Here is a 20,679-nt window from a genome sequence, read left to right on the forward strand (position 1 = left end):
CCTTCCCTGTAAATAGGTTCATCAATATCACTTTTCTAGATTTCATATATATGTGTTAAGATACTGTATTTGTTTTTCTCTTTCTGCCTTTCTCCTCTATATAACAGGCTCTAGATTCATCTACCTCACCAGAACTGACTCAAATTCATTCTTTTTTATGGTTGAGTAATATTCCTTTGTATATATATACCACATCTTCTTCATCCATACATCTGTTGATGGACATCTAGGCTGCTTCCATGTCCTGGCTATTGTAAACCATGCTGCTATGAATACTGAGGGTACATGTGTCTTTTTCTGTCATGGCTTCCTCGGGATATATGCCAGTAGTGGGGTTGCTGGGTCATAATGGTAGATTTATGCCTATTTTTAAAGGATTCTCCATACTGTTTTCCATTATGGCTATATCAATTTACATTCCTACCAACAATGTAGGAGGGCTCCCTTTTTTCCACATCCTCTCCAGCATTTATTGTTTGTATATTTTTTGATGATGACCATTCTGACTGGTGTGAGACGATACCTCATTCTAGTTTTGATTTGCATGTCTCTAATAGTGATGTTGAACACTTCATGCATTTATTGGTCATCTGTATATCTTCTTTGGAGAAATGTCTATTTAGAGTCTTCTGCCCATTTTTTGATTAGGCTAGTTTTTTTCCTATTACTGAGCTGTATGAACTGCTTATATATTCTGGAGATTAATCCTTTGTCCGTTGTTTTATTTGCAGTTATTATCTCTCTTCTGAGCATTGTGTTTTACTCTTATAGTTTCCTCTGCTGTGCAAAAGCTTTGAAGTTTAATTATATCCCATTTGTTTGTTTTTATTTCCATTACTCTAGGAGGTGGGTCACAGAGGATCTTACTGTGATGTATGTCAAAGAATGTACTGCCTATGTTTTCCTCTAAGAGATTTATAGTTTCTGACCTTTAAGTCTTTAATCCATTTTGAGTTTATTTTTATGTATGATGTTAGGAAGGAGATATTGACTTTTCATTAAGAAAATAGACCAAGTATTGCTAATACAGAGTCACTGCATTTTTCAGGCAAGTCGATTAGATAAGCTCCTCCTTGAAAAAAGATAAGTAGTTCTCAGAAAAAAGAGGAGCCATCATTTCTCTGAACCACCCATGAGCGTTCCAAAGATGAGGTAGAGAGAGAGTTAGATTCTAGAATGGATGGTAGGCAGGAGCTAGGCCTTCACATAGGTGGTGATGTTCAACAGAGATGCCACAGGAGCCCCAGGCCTCCCTGGTCCTAGGAGAATGCTCTGGACCAGAGGTCTGTGAAAACGGCCAAGCCACACCTCCGGTCCTCACAGACTGACCGGCTTGCATCCAGCTGGCCCTGTGCCCTGTTCCAGCTATACAGAGGATGCCTCCCTCTGGGATGCAGTACACAGGGGCATGGAGCAACTGGGGCTTCTCTTCCTCACACCAGCCTGTTCACCAGCATCAGGAAAGAAGCTGCACTCTCCCTACTAGCTGAAGCCACAGCATCCAAGTCAGGGGTTGTATTACAGATGTTGGTGAGGTCAAAACTCCCATGAAGTGAATCTGGGGCCAGGCAGCATGCTTGAAACACTCTGGTGGGTCCCCGCACTGTCCCCCAGAGCTGAGTAGCATCCTTGAGGGCGAGGACATAGGCTCACTGGCCATAAACTCCCCTAGCCATTGACAGAGAAAATGCCCTTCGTGTTCTTGGTAAAACTTCTGGCAATATCCCTTTCTCTACAGAGCTTCTCTCATTCATACAGTGAGGACCTTGCTGCTCTGAATCTGCGGATGAAGAGCCTCCAGAATCAGTGACAAGCAGCTGCAGGCTTGGTCAGGGCCAGAGTGAGCTGGAGGGCCTGAGGCTCCACAAGACAAGGGTCACCTCCCTCCTGCTGTCAGAGAGACTGACTGGAGACCCATCAGGGCTGTACTCCTCACCCTTCCTCATCTGAGCCCTCAGGCATTGGTTATTGAGTGCTAGCTCCTCACTGGACACTAAGTGAAGGGAAAATAAGAGCAATACAAGAAACCACCCACAATAGACATGACCTCATGGGACTTTTAGTCTAAAACAGGCATTTTTTGAACTGTTTGCCAGGACCATGCTAAGCACTTTATAAATATTATAACATCTAATCATCACAAAACTCTATGTGTTATGTATTTTTATCTACTGAATGAGGAAGCAGATGTTCAGAGACTAACTCACATATCATGGGGCTACATAGGCTAAGGACTGAATCTCAGCCTTGACTGACTCCAAAGACCTCACCATTAGCTTCTGGGTGAAGAGGATTCTTTCAGAATGCATTTCAAACTATCAGTTCAATGACTGGTTGTTGGTTAGGGTGAAGGAAAATGGGGCTCTCCTGTTACTCATGGGAGTGAAAATGGATGAATGTTTTCAGCAAAGCAATCTGGCAAGATATCATAAGCCATCAAGAGCTTTCATCTTTACCCAGAATTCCATTTTTTAACATTCTATCCCAAGGACAGAATCAGAAATGTGATCAAAGATTTATGTGCAGACATGTGAGCATGTGTGCTAAGCCACTTCAGTAGTGTCTGACTCTTTGCAACCTCATGGACTGTAGCCTGCCAGGCTCTTCTGTCTGTGAGGAATCTCCAGGCAAGAATCCTGGAGTGGGTTGCCATGTCCTCCTCCAGGGGATCTTTGTAACCCAGGGGTCAAACCCCTGTCTCTTGACTCCTGTATTGGCAAGTGGGTTCTTTACCATAGTACCACCTGGGAATCAACAGACATACCTCAGAAATATTGTGGATTCAGTTTCAGACCACTGAAATAAAATGAATATCATAATAAAGTGACTCACATGAATTTTTTGGTTTCCCAGTGCATGTAAAAGTTATGTTTACACTATACTGTAGTCTATTAAGTGTGCAACTGAATTATGTCTTTAAAAAGTACATTCCTTAATTTAAAAATACTTTATTGCTAAAAAATGCTAACTGTCATCTGAGCCTTTAACAAGTTATTAATCTCTTTTTTTGGTGGAGGGTCTTGCCTTGATGTTGGTGGCTGCTGACTGATCAATGTGGTAGTTGCTCAAAGTTGGAGTAGTTGCTGTGGAAATTTCTTAAAATAAGACCACAGTGAAGTTTGCCCCATTGATTGACTCTTCCTTTCAGGAGCAGTTTCTCTGTAGCATGCAGTGCTGTTTGACAGCATTTAACCCACATAGAACTTCTTTCAAAATTAGAGTCAGTCCTCTCAAACCCTGATGCTGCTTTATCAACTTAGATGATTTAATATTCTAAATCCTTTGTTGTCATTTCAACAACCTTCACAACATCTTCACCAGAAGTAGATTCCAGCTCAAGAAACCACTTTCTTTGCTCACCCAAAGGAAGCAACTTTTCATCCATTAAATCTGTATCACAATATCGCAGGAATTCAGACACATCTCCAGGCTCCACTTTCAGTTGTCTTGCTATTTCCGTCACATCTGTGGGTACAGCTGCCACCAAAGCCTTGAACCCCTCAAAGTCATCCGTGAAGGCTGGAGTGAACTTCTTCCAAACTCCTGTTCATGTTGATATTTTGGCCTCTTCCCATGAATCCTGAATGTTCTTAATGACATCTAGGATAGTGAGTTCATTCCAGAAGGTTTTCAATAGACTTTTGCCCAGATCCATCAGAGGAATCACTATGACAGCTATAGCCTTATAAAGTGATGTTTCTTAAGTAATAAGACTTAATAGTCAAAACTGGAACCCCTGATGATTCAGATGGTTAAGAATCTACTGGCAATGTGGAAGACTGGAGTTCTATCCCTGGGTCAGGAAGATTCTCTGGAAAATGAAATGGCAACACACTCCAGTATTCTTGCCTGGAGAATCCCATGGACAGAGGAGCCTGGCGGCTACAGTCCATGGGGTCACAAGGAGTCGCTTCACTTTCAGTCAAAACTACTCCTTGATCCATGGGCTACAGAATGGACCTTGTGTTAGCAGGCATGAAAGTAACACTAATCTTATTGTATATCCTCATCAGAGCTCTTGGGTGACCAGGTGCCTTGTCAATGACCTGTCATATTCTGAAAGGAAACTTTTTTTTCCTTTTGAGCAGCAGGATCTCAGCAGTGGACTTAAGACATTCAGTAAACTATGTTGTAAATAAATGTGTTATCCTAAACTTGTTCCATTTGTAGAGCACAAGCAAAGTAGATTTGGCATGATTATTAAGGGCCCTAGGAATGGTAAATAGACATTCACTTCAAGTCACCACCTGCATTAGCCCCTGTCCTTTGAAGCTTTAAAGTCAGGCATTGACTTCTCCTCTCTAGCTATGAAATTCCTAGATGGCATCTTCTTCCAATATTAGGCTGTTTCATCTACATTGAAAATCTGTTATTCAATGGTGCCACCTTAAATAACTATCTTAAGTAACTATTTTAGCTAGATCTGGATAACTTGCTGCATTTTCTACATCAGCACTTGTACTTCTATGTTATGGAGAGAGTTTCTTGCCTTAAACCTCATGAACCAGCCTCTGCTATGAGACTTTTCTTCTGCAGCTTCCTCACCTCTCTCAGCCTTCAGAGCATTAAAGAGAGTTAAACTTTGCTCTGGATTAGGCTTTGGCTTAAGAGAATGTGGCAGCTGGTTTGATCTTCTATCTAGACCACTAAAACTTTCTCCATGTCAGCAATAAGACTGTTTCTCTTTCTTAACCATTTCTGTGTGTTCACTGGAGTAGCACTTTAAATTTCCTTCAAGAACTTTTCCTTTGCATTCACAACTTGGCTAACTCTTTCGTGCAAGAGGCCTAGCTTTCAGCTTCCCTCACTAAGCTTAATTATTTCTAGCTTTAAAAAGAAGAAATGTGTGACTTTTCCTGTCACTTGCACACTTAGAGGCTGTTGTAGGGTTATTAATTGGCCTATTTCAATATTTCTATGTCTCAGGAAATAGGGAGGCCCAAAGAGAGAGAGAGATGGGGAAGGGCTGGTTGGTGGAGCAGTCAGAACCCATGTTTATCAATAAGTTTTGCCATTTTGTGTGCATGGTTTATAGCACCCCAAAACAATGACAATAGTAACATCAAAGATCACTGATCCCAGATCACCATGACAAATATAATAATGATGAAAAAGTTTGAAATGTGAGAGTTTGCAAAATATAACAGAGACACAAAACAAGCATATGCTGTTGGAAGGACAGTATTGATAGACTTGCCTGGCACAGCATTGGCACAGAACTTCAATTTGTAAAATAACATAGTATGTGCAAAGTACAATAAATGAAGTGCCATAAAATTTGGTATGCTTGAACAACTAACTGGATATTTGATTTAAAAATTGAGTATATATTATACTCTAACAATATGTATTATTATAAAAACAATAATATATGTAAACACATAGAATATATGGAATAATTTATTTAATAAATAAAAGTAGATGACATCATAATAGAATGTCTAGAATTTGCCTTAAAACAATCTGGACCAGAGGAAGGGAAATGGATTGGACCTGGCTAATGGATACATGTAAGTGTACTATATCATATTTCTATATTAAAAGGCTTAAAATATTTATGTAAAAGATTATTCCATCAAGCATTATTTATTGCAGTGAAAAATACACTGTAGTATGGTATTCCTTGAGGCAAAATATATGCAGCTATTAAAAGGGATGTTTTTGAGAAAAATATAGTAACATGGAAAATGCTCTCAGAATGATGTAATCCAGACACAAAACTGATAAAATTTCATTTCAATTATTTTAAAAATGTAAAGGAAACACCAAAATGTTAATGGAGAGATTGTGGTGATTTTTTCCCCTATATTTATATGTTTTTATATTCTTTATAAATACCATTTATACTTAGAAAAAAGAGAGTGATGTATGGAACAACATAGTCAATCTTTACATCTCACAGGTCCCTTACTATTGTCACTGTCAGAGATGGGTTATTGGTCTCATCAGCCAACTGAACCAATGTGACCTGGGTGGCAGGTTTTGGTTACATGTAAGGAGGTCGTTGGAAAGGAAATAAAACTGCTGGCTTTATAAGTTACACCCTGTACTTCTGCAGGACACAGCCAGTTGTGTTTGTGAGAGACAGTTCCTTTGTCAAGGAGTGATGATGAAATGAACAGCTCTGCTTTAGTTATATGAATGTTTGGAGTTTTTTGTCTTTAAAAACACTCTATTAATGTTTTCATATATAGATTCATTAAGTATTTAGCAAGAGCCTGCTCTATGCTAGGTACCATGCTAGGCATGGTTTAAAAGATGAAGAGATATACCCTGAAGAAACCAAAATTGAAAAAGACACATGTACCCCAATGTTCACTGCAGCACTATTTACAATAGCTAGAACATGGAAGCAGCCTAGATGTCCATCGACAGATGAATGGACAAAGAAGCTGTAGTACATATACACAATGGACTACTACTCAGCCATAAAAAGGAACCCATTTGAGTCAGTTCTAATGAGGTGAACGAATGTAGAGCCTATTATACAGAGTGAAGTAAGTCAGAAAGAGAAATATGAATATTGTATACTGATGCATATATATGGAATCTAGAAAGATGGTACTGATGAATTTATTTTCAGGGCAGCAGTTGAGAAACAGACATAGAGAACAGACCTATGGACACGGGGATGGGAGGAGGGCGAGGGTGTGATGTATGGAGAGAGTAACATGGAAACTTACAATATCATATGTAAAATAGACAGCCAATGGGAATTTGCTGTATGACTCAGGGAACTCAAACAGGGGCTCTGTGACAACCTAGAAGGGTGGGATGGGGAGGGAGGTGGGAGGGGACATAAGTGTATGGCTGATTCTTATTGATGTATGACAGAGAACCACAAAATTCTGTAAAGCAATTATCCTTCAATTAAAAAAAAAAAAAGATGAAAAGAGCAGAGTGCCTGCACCTAAGAAAGTTCAGTCTAATAGGACAGGCTGAGGTAAACAGTTGTTAAACTGGATAGAAAGGCTGAGGTAGGGCTTCCTAGAAGTGGTCTGGGGGTTGAGAACCCACCGGCCAGTGTGGGGGCCACGGGTTCAGTCCCTGAAGCAAGCACCTAAGTCCATGCATTACAACAACTGAGCCCATGAGCCACAACTACTGAGACCACGTGCCTGGAGCCTGTGCTCCGCAATGAGAGAAGCCACTGAAATGAGAAGCCCGTGCGCCACATGAAGGGTAGCCCCTGCTCCCCGCAACTAAAGAAAGCCTGTGTGCGGCAGTGAAGACCCAGCACAGCCAAAAATAAATAAGGAAAAGCTGAGGCAGAAGTAAGCTCAGGATGAACCATCAAACCCACGCTGAGGGCCCACATGCTCTTCCGAACTCACTTGCTGCTAAGATCTTTCACTTAGAAATTAAACTTTCAGGTATAGAATAAATGGTAGGTTCTTTCTCATCTCACAATTAGATTACATATTAATCTTTTGCCCTTAATGTCAGGCTTTTATGGTATCCTTAATGTGATTTTTTAAAATAATCTGACTGATTGGCCAGGATTTGACCTTTACATTATGATTTAACATGTTTATTCCATTGCAAATAGTTTCTTCTTCAAAGATGTATGATCATCATATTTCAAACACCACAAACCTTCCTTGGTTCCCTCGACTGCAAGCTGAATTTTCAATTGTAATTACTAGAATTTGTCTTTATCATGGCATGAACTTTATAAAATAAAAGTCGATGTAAAATTAATATGAGAAAAGATTTTTTTCCTGGTGCTCAAAACCATGGCTTCATTGGTAATTCAGAAAAAAAAAGGTCTTATTAAAGCATTTTTCAAGAGTGTATCAATGATAGCTATTACTTATATCCTGTGAAAATAAGTTGCAGATCTGGTAATGCTTTCTAGAAATAACTTTACAAAATTTTTATTTGGTATTGTTATAAGAAAAAAAAAACTAGTCATCAATTCCTCCCTCTATAAAATGTAAATTAATCAAAAGGCTTAAATATCAGGCTTAATTATCCTCTTTCACTTTGTGAGGATCTGGTCTGAAACAAAACGCACAGCAGAAATAAAAGAGAAAGAAGAAAAAATAGCTCAAGAGCAATTAAGAGCATAGAGTTAGAGCTGGTGCTAAGAAACATGACTCAACCTGTAGGATTACAGAAAATCTCCTTGTAACATCCATTCCATGGCTTTACCAATAGAGGAACTGTATCTTTTTCTCTTTGCCTCCTCAGAGATTAACTGAAGAAATCCTCATTTAAGTGGTTAACCAGCAGTAGAAACAGAAAATAGAGTTATTTTCACAGAAGGTAGATTTTATATTGAGTTCAGAAGATACAGTTTATAAAATTTTAAATGATTAAAATGTAGCTATGTCTCTGAACCCTGCTAGATAGAAAAAGGAGTATTCAGAAAAATTAAGGCTTGAATCCTGGGTTGTCTGATTCCAAGTTCAAAATCTCTGCTACAGTCCTGCTCATTTCCCCTGTCTGGGTTCTGGCCTAGGGTCTAGGAGGTAATAAGAATGAGATACACAGAAGAGCTGACAATCAGAAAGACAGATAAATTACAAATTGACAACCACAGGTAAAGGAGACATCAGAGAACAGACAGCATGGTATGGGAGGAGTTTTAAGTGAGATCTGGGGACACAGACTCTGCTTGTTATGAGACTGTGGCAGTCAAAGGGGTCAGTGAATCTGACAAGAGAGACAGCCCTTGAGCTGGATCTTAGAGAAGGAAGAGATGTTTTCCTGGCCGAGGGGTGGGAGAGGATGATTCCAGACAGAGAAATAGTATCTTCAAATATACAGCTTCATGAAATTGGTGGGCTGCGATAAGACCCCAAAATTCTATCCATAGTGAGCCATGAAGAAGAAAAGGGGCAAGTTTAAGAAAATGAGGGAAGGATAGGATATGTTTAGTTTAAAGCCGGTTGAACTTTAAAGGTGTGTGGGTATTCCAGGTAGAAATGTCCAAGCAACAGTTGAATACATAACATTAATCTGGAGCTTTCAACAAAAGTGTAAGAGGAGGTATAATTTGGAAAGAATAGTGAGTGACGGTTCAACCAGTAGAGATGGTCGAGATCAATCTTGGATGTTTAATTCAAAAGGAGCAGATAACAGAGGGTGGCACCCTGGATCACCAACACTAATTAGCAGCCCTGTGGTGGTTACAACAAATGCCACCATTTATCCACATCATGGGTTAAATAGGCTGATATGAGTTGGTCCAGTACCAACAACACCATTTATTTATTTTGGGGGGGGGTAGGGTTTCTTTATTTATTTTTGTGTGGGTTTTCTTTTCTTTTAGTTTTTAAAATTAATTTCTTTTAATTGGAGGCTAATTACTTTACAGTATTGTGGTGGTTTTGCCATACATTAACATGAATCAGACAGGTGTACATGTGTTCTGCATCCTGAACCCCCCTCCCACCTCCCTCCCCATCCCATCCCTCTGGGTCATCCCAGTGCAACAGCCTGGAGCTCCCTGTCTCATGCATTGAACCTGGACTGGTGATCTGTTTCACATATGATAATATACATGTTTCAATGCTATTCTCTCAAATCATCCCACCCTCGCCTTCTCCCACAGAGACCAAAAGACTGTTCTATACATCTGTGTCTCTCTTGCTGTCTCGCATATAGGGTTATCATTACCATCTTTCTAAATTGCATATATATGTGTTAGTATACTGTATTGGTGTTTTTCTTTCTGGCCTACTTCACTCTGTATAATAGGCTTCAGTTTCATCCACTTCATTAGAACTGATTCAAATGTATCCTTTTTAATGGCTCAGTAATATTCCATTGTGTATATGTACCACAGTTTTCTTATCGGTTCATCTGCTGATGACATCTAGGTTGCTTCCATGTCCTGGCTATTAGAAACAGTGCTGCGATGAATATTGGGGTATATATGTCTCTTTCGATTCTGGTTTCCTCAATGTGTATGCCCAGCAGTGAGATTGCTGGGTCATATGGCAGTTCTATTTCCAGTTTTTTAAGGAATCTCCACACTGTTATCCATAGTGGCTATACTGGTTTGCATTCCTACCAACAGTGTAAGAGTGTTCGCTTTTTTCCACACCCTCTCCAGCATTTATTGTTTGTAAACTTTTGGATAGCAGTCATTCTGACTGGCGTGAGATGGTACCTCATTGTGGTTCTGATTTGCATTTCTCTGATAATGAGTGATGTTGAGCATCTTTTCATGTGTTTGTTAGCCATCTGTATGTCTTCTTTAGAGAAATATCTGTTTAGGTCTTTGGCCCACTTTTTGATTGGATCATTTATTTTTCTGGAATTGAGCTGCAGGAGTTGCTTGTATACTTTTGAGATTAGTTGTTTGTCAGTTGCTTTATTTGCTATTATTTTCTCCCATTCTGAAGGCTGTCTTTTCAACTTCATTATAGTTTCCTTCATTGTGCAGAAGCTTTTAAGTTTAATTAGGTCCCGTTTGTTTATTTTTGTTTTTATTTCCATTATTCTGGGAGGTGGGTCATATGGGATGCTGCTGTGATTTATGTGGGAGAGTGTTTTGCCTATGTTTACCTCTAGGAGTTTTATAGTTTCTGGTCTTACATTTAGATCTTGAACCCATTTTGAGTTTATTTTTGTGTATGGTGTTAGAAAGTGTTCTAGTTTCATTCTTTTACAAGTAGTTGACCAGTTTTCCCAGCACCACTTGTTAAAAAGATTGTCTTTTCTCCATTGTATATTCTTGCCTCCTCTGTCAAAGATAAGGTGTCGATAGGTGCATGGGTTTATCGCTAGGCTTTCTATTTCCTTCCATTGATCTACATTTCTGTCTTTGTGCCAGTACCATACTGTCTTGATGACTGTAGCTTTGCAGTATAGCCTGAAGTTAGGCAGGTTGATTCCTCCAGTTCCATTCTTCTTTCTCAAGATTGCTTTGGCTGTTCAAGGGGTTTTGTGGTTCCATACAAATTGTGAACTAAAATGGACTGGATTGGGTGAATTTAACTCAGATGACCATTATATCTACTACTGCAGACAGGAATCCCTTAGAAGAAATGGAGTAGCCATCATGGTCAGCAAAAGAGACCAAAATGCAGTACTTGGGTGCAATCTCAAAAATGACAGTATGATCTCTGTTTCTTTCCAAGGCAAATTATTCAATATCACAGTAATCTAAGTCTATGCCCCAACCAGCAATCCTGAAGAAGTTGAAGTTGAATGGTTCTATGAAGACCTATAAGACCTTTTAGAACTAACACCCAAAAAAGATGTCCTTTTCATTATAGGGGACTGGAATACAAAAGTAGGAAGTCAAGAAACACCAGGAGTAACAGACAAACTTGGCCTTGGAATACGGAATGAAGCAGGGCAAAGACTAATAGTTTTGCCAAGAAAATGCACTGGTCATAGCAAACACCCTCTTCCAACAACACAAGAGAAGACTACACATGGACATCACCAGATGGTCAACACCAAAATCAGATTGATTATATTCTTTGCAGCCAAAGATGGAGAAGCTCTAAACAGTCAACAAAAACAAGACCAGGAGCTGACTGTGGCTCAGATCATGAACACCTTATTGCCAAATTAAGACTTAAATTGAAGAAAGTAGGGAAAACCACTAGACCATTCAGGTATGACCTAAATCAAATCCCTTATGATTATACAATGGAAGTGAGAAATAGATTTAGGGGACTAGACCTGATAGAGTGCCTGATGAACTATGGGATGAGGTTCATGACATTGTGCAGGAGACAGGGATCAAGACCATCCCCATGGAAAAGAAATGCAAAAAAGCAAAATGGCTATCTGGGGAGGCCTTACAAATAGCTGTGAAAAGAAGAGAGGTGAAAAGCAAAGGAGAAAAGGAAAGATATTTGCATCTGAATGCAGAGTTCCAAAGAATAGCAAGAAGAGATAAGAAAGCCTTCTTCAGCAATCAATGCAAAGAAATAGAGGAAAACAACAGAAGGGGAAAAACTAGAGATCTCTTCAAGAAAATTAGAGATACCAAGGGAACATTTCATGCAAAGATGGGCTTGATAAAGGACAGAATGGTACAGACCTAACAGAAGCAGAAGATATTAAGAAGAGATGGCAAGAATACACAGAAGGACTATACAAAAAAGATCTTCAAGACCAAGATAATCATGATGGTGTGATCACTCATCTAGAGCCAGACATCTTGGAATGTGAAGTCAAGTCAGCCTTAGAAAGAATCACTATGAACAAAGCTAGTGGAGGTGATGGAATTCCAGTGGAGCTGTTTCAAATCCTGAAAGATGATGCTGTGAAAGTGCTGCACTCAATATGCCAGCAAATTTGGAAAACTCAGCAGTGGCCACAGGACTGACAAAGGTCAGTTTTCATTCCAATCCCAAAGAAAGGGAAGGCCAAAGAAGGCTCAAACTACCACACAATTGCACTCATCTTACACTCTAGTAAAGTAATGCTCAAAATTCTCCAAGCCAGGCTTCAGCAATACATGAACCATGAACTTCCAGATGTTCAAGCTGGTTTTAGAAAAGGCAGAGGAACCAGAGATCAAACTGCCAACATCCACTGAATCATCGAAAAAGCAAGAGAGTTCCAGAAAAGCATCTATTTCTGCTTTATTGACTATGCCAAAGCCTTTGACTGTGTAGATCACAATAAACTGTGGAAAATTCTGAAAGAGATGGGCATACCAGACCACCTGAACTGCCTCTTGAGAAACCTATATGCAGGTCAAGAAGCAACAGTTATAACTGGACATGGAACAACAGACTGGTTCCAAATAGGAAAAGGAATACGTCAAACTGTGTACTGTCACCCTGCAAGCACAAGCTGGATTCAAGATTGCTGGGGAAATATCAATAACCTCAGATATGCAGATGACACCACCACCCTTATGGCAGAAAGTGAAGAGGAACTATAAAGCCTCTTGATGAAAATGAAAGAGGAGGGTGACAAAGTTGGCTTAAAGCTCAACATTCAGAAAACTAAGATCATGGCATTTGCTCCCATCACTTCATGGGAAATAGATGGGGAAACAGTGGAAACCGTGGCTGACTTTATTTTGGGGGCTCCAAAATCACTGCAGATTGTGACTGCAGCCATGAAATTAAAAGATGCTTGTTACTCCTTAGAAGAAAAGTTATAACCAACCTAGATAGTATATTCAAAAGCAGAGACATTACTTTGCCAACAAAAGTCCGTCTAGTCAAGGCTATGGTTTTTCCAGTGGTCATGTATGGATGTGAGAGTTAGACTATGAAGAAAGCTGAGCGCCTAAGAATTGATGCTTTTGAAGTGTGGTGTTGGAGAAGACTCTTGAGAGTCCCTTGGACTGCAAGGAGATCCAACCAGTCCATTCTGAAGGAGATCAGCCCTGGAATTTCTTTGGAAAGAATGATGCAAAAGCTGAAACTCCAGTACTTTGGCCACCTCATGCAAATAATTGACTCATAGGTAACGACTCTGATGCTGGGAGGGATTGGGGGCAGGAGGAGAAGGGGACAACAGAGGATGAGATGGCTGGATGGCATCACCGACTCAATGGACGTGAGTCTGAGTGAACTCTTCGAGTTGGTGATGGACAGGGAGGCCTGATGTGTTGCAATTCATGGCGTCACAAAGAGTTGGACACGACTGAGTGACTGAACTGAACTGAACGAATTGTGAAATCATTTTTTTCTAGTTCTGTGAAAAATACCGTCGGTAGCTTGATGGAGATTGCACTGAATCTATAGATTGCTTTGAGTAGTATACTCATTTTCACTATATTGATTCTTCCAACCAATGAACATGGTATATTTTCTATCTATTTGTGTCCTGTTTTATATCTTTCATTATTGTTTTATTGTTTTCTATATATAGATATCTTTTGTTTCTTTAAGTAGATATATTCCTAAGTATTTTATTCTTTTCGTTGCAATGGTGAATGGAATTGTTTCCTTAATTTCTCTTTCTGTTTTCTCATTGTTAGTGTATCAGAGAAGGTAATGGTGGCCCACTCCATTAATCTTGCCTGGAAAATCCCATGGATAGAGGAGCCTGGTAGGCTGCAGTCCATGGGGTCACTAAGAGTCGGACACGACTGAAGTGACTTAGCACTTAGCAAGTGTATAGGAATGCAAGGGATTTCTGTGTGTTAATTTTATATCCTGTAACTTTACTATATTCATTGACTAGCTCTAGTAATTTTCTGGTGGAGTATTTAGGGTTTTCTATGTAGAGGATCGTGTCATCTGCAAACAGTGAGAGTTTTACTTCTTTTCCAATCTGGATTCCTTTTATTTCTTTTTCTGATCTGATTACTGTGGCCAAAACTTCTAAAACTATGTTGAATAGTAGTGCCATGCCACCATTTATAAAAGCTCCTATGTAAACATGTAAAGTGAGATCAAACAACTTACAAAAAAAAAAAAAAAAACAGAAAAAGAAAAACGTGGAGCCACAAACTGTAGGTTGCTTGTGTGTACTTCCTTTTGCTTATCCTAAATATACCATTTTACCCTATGGCTCCAGTGTATTAGAATTTGGAAGCCAATTCCTAGCATAAAATTTCCATTTTTATTACTTTTGAGATGATCTTCAGCCATGGTTTATTTTTCAGCCCTACTTTGTTTATTTGCAGTTTAAGTAACATGACATGCAACTTTTGCCATGAGAACAGACAAATTCTGTGTGACTATCACATACTGGCAATGGTGCTAAGTGCTCTTTCTTTCCCTCTGCCACTGTGATTGTCACCAGAGAGGGACTGTGGGGGTTATGACTTTTGTAATCAAGTAGGGATTTTCAGGAAACAATATTGGTGTTAAGTGAACAATTACTTTTGGTGCCAGGAATCTTGGTGTGTTGCAGCTGTCAGAAACAACTTTCTAAGGATCTGTGTGATATGTTATTCTTTGTCTAGTTTTTATTAAAATTTTTCTTTTTGGTTTCAAGTCCATTTGAAATAGTTAAACACTAAACTCTGCTCTCTGGTTTGCTCAACATGTATGACTATTATTAGAGATGAAAATATAATTACTATTTGGCATTGAAAGAGTTCAGAATGAATGTCCCTAAAATATGCCACTTACGCTTATTGATTAGTTTGAGCTGAAGTCAATTAAGGTACAAAAGACTCGGGAAGAGTTGTTGCTGCTATTGTTGTTTTACTGCTGCTGCTGCTAAGTTGCTTCAGTTGTGTCCAACTCTGTGTGACCCCATAGACGGCAGCCCACCAGGCTCCCCCGTCCCTGGGATTCTCTAGGCAAGAATACTGGAGTGGGTTGCCATTTCCTACTCCAATGCATGAAAGTGAAAATGAAAGTGAAGTCACTCATTTGTGTCTGACTCTTAGCGACCCCATGGATTGCAGCCTACCATGCTCCTCTGTCCATGGGATTTTCCAGGCAAGAGTATTGGAGTGGGGTGCCATACCTACCCCTTAACTGCCTAAAAGAATTCAGAGGGAGAGTCTGGTCCAGGAAGATAGCTATCACCGGAGGTAACCAAGAGCATGTGGGCTGTTTGGAAAGCTGAGGGAAACCCAGCAGAGCCTCTTTGTTTAAGGTCCTTTCTCTCTCACTGTCTGCGAGGCACAGGAAGCATTGATTGACCAGCATTGGCTCTTGCTGTCTTGCTGTGAATTGTCTTCCTCCCCTTTTAAACTCCAGACCCCTATTGCCTTCTTCTTATTTCAGAATATGGCATCTCAGCCTCAACTGCTCGACTTTCAGGGAGCCTCTCACTATCCTTTTTTGGGCTCCCATATGTATGTAATTAAATGTGATTCTCTCACGTTAATTTATTTTCATTTGTTTGTTGGTTCATGAGTGCTCATTCGTGTCTGATTCTTTGCCACCCCATGGACTGTAGACTGCCAGGCTCTGCTGTCCATGGGATTCTCCAAGCAGGATTACAGGAGTGGGTTGCCATTTCCTCCTCCAGGGGATCTTCCCAACCCATGGATCGAACCTAGGTATCCTGCATTGCAGGCAGATTCTTTACCATCTGAACCATCAGGGAAGCCCATTAATCTGTTTTATGTTAATTTAATTAATAGACCAGCCCAAAGAACCTAAATGGGTAGAAGAAAACTTTTTGTCCCCAACAGCATGTACTGACTGTACACAGTATCCTTGGTTCTATTCAGAAGGCACACAGGAAGGAGCTGCTTCTTTCTGGAAGCTCCGTGTCTTCTGAAGTCTCCTTCAGCTCATCAGTCGCTCAGTCATGTCTGACTCTTTGCGACCCCATGAACCACAGCACACCAGGCCTCCCTGTCCATCACTAACTACCGGAGCTTGCTCAAACTCATGTCCATTGAGTCAGTGATGCCATCGAACCATCTCATCCTCTGTCATCCCCTTCTCCTCCTGCCCTCAATCTTTCCCAGCATCAGAGTCTTTTCCAATGAGTCAATTCTTCCCACTAGGTGGCCAAAAGTATTGGAGTTTCAGCTTTATCATCATTCCTTCCAATGAACACCCAGGACTGATCTCCTTTAGGATGGACTGGTTGGATCTCCTTGCAGCCCAAGGGACTCCCAAGAGTCTTCTCCAGCACCATAGTTCAAAAGCACAAATTCTTCAGTGCTCAGCTTTCTTTATAGTCCAACTCTCACATCCACACATGACCACTGGAAAAACCACAGCCTTGACTAGATGGACCTTTGTTGATAAAGTAATGTCTCTGCTTTTAAATATGCTGTCTGGGTTAGTCATAACTTTCCTCCCAAGGAGTAAGCATCTTTTAATTTCATGGCTGCAATCACCATCTGCAGTGATTTTGGAGCCCCTCAAAATAAAGTCAGTCCTTTTCCTATTTGGAAGTCTCCTTAGCTATAGACATAATAATGCTGCAGAGCCAACAAAGTGTCTGAGGAAGGCTTAATAGTTTAGTCTTAACATGGAACAAGTGGGAGATGTTCTTTCACTAAGCACTAGACTGCTCCATCAGTTCAGGGTAAGTCGAGAACAGTGGTGCTGCACTGGGAACTCAGGAGGCCCAATCCTGGCCAAGTAGAGAGCTGGAAACCTGGAGAAGAGGAAGTGTTCTAGAATTTATACCTCTCCTTGGATATAGGGCTTCTCAGGTGGCTCAGCTGGTAAAGAATCTGCCTGCAATGTAGGAGACCTGGGTTTGATCACTGGCTTGGGAAGATCCCCTGGAGAAGGGAACAGCTACTCACTCCAGTATTCTGGTCTGGAGAATTCCATGGACAGTATGGTCCATGGAGTCGCAAAAAGTCGGACATAACTGAGCGACTTTCACTTCACTTGGATATTGGGGGCTTTCCTAGTGGCTCAGATGGTAAAGAATTTGCCTACAATGCAGGAGATTTGATCCCTGGGTCAGGAAGATCCTCTGGAGAAGAAAATAGCAACCCACTCCAGTATTCTTGCCTGGGAAATCCACAGAGGAGCCTGGTGTGCTACAGTCCATGGGGCTGCAAAGGGTCAGGCATGACTGAGCGACTAATATTTTGGGTATTGTGAATATTCCTGATCCTTTCAGAGCACGCTGGTCCAAATTCCAAGTGCAGCCTGAGGGCCTTCTCTGGCTTCTGAGGCTCACTTCAGCCACCCACTTGGCAGGCAGGAAGTAGAGGAGAATTATCACACCCTTGGGAGCAGCCTTCAACCCGTGGTTGAAAGAGGTGGTGGGTAGATACTCCGGCTCCCTTGAGGGGCTTGCACAGCTGCTGTGCATGCTTTGTATCAGCTTCCCCAGCAGGACTGTGCCCAGTCGCCCACGATGGTAACTGGTCTTACAATATGCTCTTTATCGGCCATCTTCCTTTCCTTGTCTCGTTTTTCCACCTTTCCCTACTCCTGTTTGCTTCCACTTCCCCAGTAAACTTGCATTAAAAACTTTGTCTCAGAATTTACTCCTGTGGAAAGGTAATATGAGGTGACTGAAATATGTCACCTCATCTTTCAGAGAGAGTTTCAGGCCCCCAGCACAAATGCCGTCACACCCACAAGGCGGGCATGGCGATCAGAAAACCACCATGAAGGCATGAGTGCTCCAGACTAGTGTGCCATCCAGAGCATCAAGCAAAGTACTTAGATAACAGAACTCAGAAGGCACTGCCTATCTTGGGTTTCTTTCTCTGTGCTCGATGCTGACTAGCCCTCTTCTACCCATACCTCTTCCTCAACACTGAGATTAATTCAATTAACCAGGGTTCGTTTTCTAAGCCACCATCACACTTGAGCCTTGCCTCCCTGTGATACTGGCAAGTCATCTTGAGATACTGGCAAGCATCCAGGCCACCTATGCTCTTGGTTGCATGTTCACAGGCAGTTTCTTGTTTTTTTTTTTTCCTGATATTTAGATTCCTAAGTATCTATTATCTCATCAATATGGCACCCCTGTCACTTCTCCTAGGATCAGTCACATACTCCCCTATTCCAACCACATGACTCCATGAGACTCACCAGGTCCATCAGCAGAATCAAAGGACATCTTCATATCACCTTCTGCTCCCAGACATAGTTGTTTACCAAGGGAATGTAAGGTGATGAAATGGAAATAAGAGTGGACCTCTTTGAACTTCTGATAAAATAATGGAGAAAGGTAGGCTAAAAGCTCTGGGGGGTGGGGGGGTGGTTAAGGTCCAGGAGGATCTTTTGTGTTTCTTGTACTTGACCAAGAATTTGGCAATCATCCTGGCTTCTCCACTCCAGTCTCTGTCAACCCTGAGCCCCACCTTGCTGGCACCAGGATACAGGTCTCCAGTCTGCTCCTAAATCACTTGAACAACCTTCCCTGTCTATTTTCCAGTTGCCAGAGTGTTCTTTCTAAAATGCAAATCTGATCTTATCAGTCTCTACTTGTAGCCATTCTGTGAATTCCTGTTGCTCTCTGAAAATCATTCAGATCTTTATGAGGATTTCAAAACTGATGGGACCCTTTTTGTCTGCCTACCTCTCCAGTCGTCTCTCTCCACTCAACTCTTCAGAAAAAAAAAAAAAAAAAAATGGTGCCTGCTATTTCGGAAAACAAAGACTGTTGTCTGCCATCAAGCCATCAGCCACTAAGGAGCATTCCGAATGGAGAAGAAGATACTGGCCCTAGATAGTTAAGATGTGTGTCAAAGGAATGATTTCAATGAGCCCAGACTCTTGCATCTTCCTATACATAGAAGAGCACAAAACTCATTAACTTGAGATGTCTGTTTTCTTGATTAGCAATCATCTTTTGATATTTGACAACTTGCTTATTTGTTTTTATTTAAACAAAAACTCCTATGTATCCTGGGCTTCCCAAGTGGCTCAGTGGTAAACAATCCACCTGCAATGCAGGAGATTTAGGAGATGCAGTTTCAATCCCTAGGTTGGGAAGATTCCCTGGAGGAGGGCATGGCAACCCACTCCAGTAATCTTGTCTGGAGAATCCCATAGACAGAGGAGTCTAGAGGGCTACAGTCCGTGGGGTCGCAAGAGCCGGACATGACTGAGCACTCACCACTACCACCACCTATATATCCTGGCCCTCCCTTTCCTCTTTGGAGCAGCTTCTCAGAGCCATCTGAGAGGCTGTATCCCAGGCTATAGTCTTCAATAAGGTCCCTGAATAAAGCATAACTGGCATTTTCTAAGTTATATGTTTTCCTTCAGTCCATCTCTCTTTGCATAATACTCAAGAACTTCCTGCTCCTGCAGTTGAATGAGTCAGACTCACAGTCATCTCCATGTCTCCATGTGTGCCACACAGAGACTCTCTCCTTATAGAATTCTCCATCTTCTTCCCTCTGCCTCTCTGTGACCTAATGGCTCTTGCTGGTCCCTTGGGACTGAGTTGAAATGTCACTTTCTCTGAGAAGACTTCCCTGATTTCTTCTCACATAGATCAGGGCACCTCGTATTTTACTCTGGTGACACTTAATCAAACTATTTTCTAATTGCTTATTGACCTGTGTCCCTGGAGCTCAAGGGGGTACAGAAGCTCATGTCCAAATTTCCTGGAAAATTTCCAAAATGAGAGGTGGCTAAGCTTTCCCTCAGTGAGAAAAGGGGACTTGGGTGGGAGGGGTCTGTTCTCCAGGGATTGGGTGAGACAAAGGATTTCTCCTGAAGGAAAGGGACATCTCAGAAGGGACCTGGGCTTGAGTCATTTGATGGAGACCTAAGGGCACTGCTCAGCAGGGCGCCATTACAAAAATGTCTGCTTGGGCTTTGCCAATAGAACAAGTGAGGGGTCAGTTACAAGTAGTCAACCAATTACTGCATACAGAGCCCAGAACAATGTGGCAGGGTAGCCCTATGGAACTGAAAACTCCACATACAGGAAAAGGAAAGCTTTCCACTAAGGCCAGAAAAGTGAATTAACTTGCTTAAGATTTCAGAGCTAGGACATGACAAAGCTAGGATTTGACTCTGATTCAACAGGATTGTGTGGAATGGATGGCAGGGCAGGAGTGACTGGGTAAGACTTGGGGGTGGGTGTGTGTGTGTGTGTGTGTGTGTGTGTGTGTGTGTGTGTGTGTGTGTGTCTGTGAAAGACCAGGTGAGTAAAATACCAAGATTTTGTGGAGAAGTAGGTGGGAACAGAAAACAACATGCATAATATCCCTTACAGGTGCAGCTTCAGAAACGCCCATGGCAGAGAACTCGGTTACCCAAAAAGTGGGCACAGAGCTATTCATCTCCGTTGATTCCTGGATCACACCAGGAAAACTGCTTTGAAGTGTTTCCTTGAAAAAACAAGCCCACACCCCGCGCCCACCAACACCCCCCCCCCCGCCCCCCCGCC

At 41.3% G+C, this 20,679-nt stretch overlaps 1 pseudogene; it reads right to left on the reverse strand.

Annotated features, from left to right (window-relative positions):
• On the reverse strand, positions 1,172–20,572 carry LOC102190051 (annotated as a pseudogene).

Source organism: Capra hircus, chromosome 15 (genome assembly GCF_001704415.2).
Source record: "Capra hircus breed San Clemente chromosome 15, ASM170441v1, whole genome shotgun sequence".
Taxonomy (NCBI): domain Eukaryota; kingdom Metazoa; phylum Chordata; class Mammalia; order Artiodactyla; family Bovidae; genus Capra; species Capra hircus.